The sequence below is a fragment of the Musca autumnalis genome, unplaced genomic scaffold, assembly GCF_047663935.1.
Source record: "Musca autumnalis isolate F117 unplaced genomic scaffold, ASM4766393v1 scaffold_1, whole genome shotgun sequence".
Lineage (NCBI taxonomy): Eukaryota > Metazoa > Arthropoda > Insecta > Diptera > Muscidae > Musca > Musca autumnalis.
Genome location: NW_027411644.1, coordinates 274,154,163 through 274,158,223, shown reverse-complemented (window position 1 = coordinate 274,158,223; position 4,061 = coordinate 274,154,163). Strand labels below are relative to the sequence as shown.

The 4,061-nt window shown below is 34.9% G+C and overlaps 1 protein-coding gene across 2 annotated transcripts in view; it reads right to left on the bottom strand.

Annotated features, from left to right (window-relative positions):
* Positions 1 to 2,388, bottom strand: part of LOC141389549 (uncharacterized) — a 75,343-nt gene extending 72,955 nt beyond the window's left edge. The window contains exons 1-2 of one of the 2 annotated variants that reach the window (XM_073961188.1): positions 2,234 to 2,388; positions 1,612 to 1,685 (exon numbers count right to left, since the gene is read on the bottom strand). The gene's annotated coding sequence lies outside the window, so the exon portion shown is untranslated. Of the gene's footprint in view, positions 1 to 1,611; positions 1,686 to 2,035 lie in introns of both variants that reach the window. The other variant, XM_073961187.1, reaches the window with a different exon arrangement.
* Positions 2,389 to 4,061: the final 1,673 nt, after the last annotated feature.

Below are 4,061 nucleotides of genomic sequence, written 5' to 3'. Positions count from 1 at the left end.
TAAGTGTAATTTTACACCAACGAAAATATGTGTGTTGCAACAAGAACAACAAAATGTACCGCATCGAAATAATAGTTTTATACCCCAAATATGTTCGGACGAAATTCGTTTCAGACAATTCTGATTCGATCTAGCCCTGTCCGTCTGTTGTAAACACTATAGCGTCCACAGTAATTGAGCTAGGACGCTATATATTTTATATTTTGACAACCGAGCGTCATTTTTCCATACGGAGGTCAAGTTAGCATATGTGCTATATCCGCCCAAATTTTGAAATAGCCCGTATATATCGTACCTCCCGATTTTAAGGATTTTAGCTAGAATTTTTAGCCAAACTAGCTGTAGTTTTAGATTTGAAGTTATTAGTGGTCACAAAACTTTTTCACAGAAGATTGTTAAGATAGGTCCATATTTTGATGTAACCTCCACATAACACAACCTCTCGATTTTAGGTATTTTGAGGATTTTAGCTAAATTATTGTACCGAACTATCTGTTATTTGAGATTTGAGGTTCCGAGTGGTCAAAAAACTTCTGCACCAAAATTGTCAACATTGGCCCAAATTTTGGTATGGCCCATAATACGGTACCACCAATTTCGGTTTTTATGTCCTCAGTCCCTAGGCTAACGAGGGTATATACACTTTGATACCACCAAAAAATGTGCCTCTTCGAAATAATGGTTTTAGACTCCAAGTATGTTTAGACCAGATTAGTTTCCGACAGTTTGGATTCGAGACGGACGGGTCTAGTATGTTCGTCTGTCTGTTTATGTAGTTGGCTGGTGCTCACGATAACTTTCGAACCGATTAAACGGTTTGAAACAAATGTTGCACTTCGTAATATTTTGATCATACTTAGTTTAAGTTTGACGATCGGTCTTTTATTCGATTTCATACATTTTTTTCTGGATTATGTCCATATTTCCTGAGGGAACGACCCATATTACGGTACGGGCAGATTCCACGTATTTTGAACCAACCTTGTGATACAAAATCAATATATGTTGGTTAGAGGCTGAGGGTATATCTCCGTCAGCACAGCAGACTGTTAATTTCTTACTTGTTTTGTTTATCTGTAAAAATATATGTATGTATTTGTTGTAAACATATGACCCAAAACAAACTTATTGCATCCTTCTTACATTGCAGAGTAGGGTGTAAACATCAAACAAGACATATGGAGGAAAATTGGAAAGCTGGTAAAACAAGATGGAAGGCTTGCGGGAATTGACCGCAAAGTAAAAGAAACTTCGGTAAATGTTAAGGCCTTATCGTAAAAATCCTTCAGCATAAGCACCAAACACTATGAAATTCAACAACGTTCTTCTTGTCAAGCACTATACAGTGTAGAAGAAAGAAACTTGAAATTGAGTCACATGTCTGTGGTTGGCTTCTAATGTTTTTTGATAATCGACAATAAGATTATCAAAATAGCCAAAAAACATTATTCTTAACCAAAAAATATTTTATGCATTCATAAATTAATGTTATTCATAATTTTGTTCACCAAAAGAGGAACAAGTTTTTGAAGGTGGTTTTTGGATATCATTTTTTTGTTCACAAGACTTGTTTCGGGGGTATTTCAATGGATTCTATTTTGCTGAACTCACCTTGAATATTTCGATGTTTGTTGTTGATTTGTTTAGATGTTTTGTTTCTGTTAGATGTCACACACACAAGAATTCTAAAAAATTAAAAATTTGAACAAATTTATTAAAATTTATTTCTTGAATATTTTTTTTTTAATTTTCTTTTATTTTAATTTAAATTTTGTTCCACATTTGTTGTTGGCGTGCACTATTCTTATTATTATTTTTCTTCTTCTTTGGAATTATATTTTCTTTTTCAAATGAAAATCACAAATTCCCACTCTTTTAATGAGCCGTTCTTTACTTTTTTCCCTTTATTCAAGTTTGAAGATTTTTCTTCTTTTTCTTTTTTTGTATTTTCACAATTGCACAGAAGCAGTAGTGGAAAACATGATCAACAACAACAACAAAATAGAGTACTGCCAATGTAGATAATTTCTATTACCGAGAAGCGCAGACGCGTCACGAAAGTTGCCTTGATTGTTGTTGTTGTGTTTAATGTTTGTTGCTGTGTTGCAGAGTTACAAAAATGCAGACAAACAAGTCTGTCTGTCCGCTGCAATGCGTTATGGCTCAGAACTGCTGCCCGTGCCACCACAACTGCCACATACAAGACCCCAAATAGAGTAACGTTAAACGCAACTTGAAGGTATACAACAACCCGACCGGCCAATCACCAGCACTAGTAGTAACTAGCTTTGCAAACGGCAAACGAAGACACCAGTTTGTTGTTATCCGTTAACTCGAATTAAAACGTACCACCACGTACCACAGTCGCTCTATAACTGAAACCTAAACATAGCCACAAAGCATCATTTGGATCATTAGTGGCAGACACAAGCTATGCAAGCATTGTGCTCTTTTCTCTTTTAACTCTTCTTTGGCTAAACACACACTGGGCTTAAAGGCAGGTGTTAAATATCTCGCGAGTTATAGTTTTCAAACCAAACAATTCAAAGAACGAGTTTTTAAACCATGAAAGAAATTCGCACAAAGCAAGAGAGCTTTTTATGCTCTTTGTTTCTCTTGAGATGTGTACTAAAATTTGTTTATTTTGGCCACTATTAGTACTAAAATAGTATTGTAAGGCAATTTAAAGATTTTATGAATGATTTTGCATTCAGGTTGTTTACAAAGCTGCACTGCTCCGTGTCAATGATGTCAAAGGCTGAGGTTAAGTTTGTTGCTTAAGTCTTTTGTTTTTCTCAAGCAAACCCTTAAAATACATAATTTATTTTATTTTTTGTGTAAAGTTTTATCTTTACTTATTTAGTTATAATTAATGTTGTTTCTATGACATATTACAGGAACACAGATGTGGGACTTCTTCATAGTGCTGAGTTCAAACGGCTCACAATAGGTCGTGACAGAAAAAAGTTTTCACCTTGCAGCGCATTCAACTGTAAGAACGATTAAAAACGTTGGTTTAAGGCATCAGTTTAGTAGCACGTCTTGAGCAAAAAAATCTTATTATGAAAAAAAAACAAAATGAAGAATAATTGAAACCGATCTCTTAAAGAGTCGGGGGTTACCGAAATAGTTCTAATCGAGCTAACGCCTCGAAATTTTAAACATAGTTTTATAACGAGCCCAAAAGAGAGAGAAACAATTTTAATGGATGTAGGTCCACATTTGGGTGTAGCCCCCATGTAAGGGTACCGCTCAATTTTTATATTTTGAAGATTTTAGCCAAATTTTCTAATCGATTTGGCTGTAATTTTGCATTTTGTATTCTGAGGGAACAACATACCACATTGCAAGAAATGTTCAATATAGGTCCACGTTTAGGTATAGCTCCCATATAAACGTACCTCCCGATATTCGGTATTTTGACGATATTAGCCAAATTTTCCAACCGATTTGGTTGTAATTTTGCATTTTGAGTTCTGAGGGAACACCATACCTCCTTGGAGGGAACAACATACGTCCGTGCAAAAATGTTCAATATAGGTCCAAGTTTAGGTATAGCTCCCATATAAACGTACCTCCCGATTTTCGGAATTTTGGCGATTTTAGTGGGGTGGTATAAGGTGAATAACTTACAGGGTGGCAGCTGGATTTCTTTTTATCGTAAACTAGAGACTTTCTCCTGTATTTAAAAAAATATATGGACTTTCCCTTACGGGGCCAATATTAGTGAAACTCAACATAAATTTATAGCAATGATATTAAAAATAGCACAAAAAGTCATGTACAAAGAATTTATTTTAAGGAACTTAGAAAACGAATTTGTTTTTTTTCGTACGAATATTGTCAATACCATCAACTATAAGTTTCATTTTGGAAATTGTACATTTACCTCTTAATTTTTTATACCCTCCACCATAGTATGGAGGGTATATTAAGTTTGTCATTCCGTTTGTAACACATCGAACTAATCATTTGCGACCCTATAAAGTATATATATTCTTGATCAGGATAAAATTCTAAGACGATCTAGCCATGTCCGTCTGTCCGTCTGTCCGTCTGTC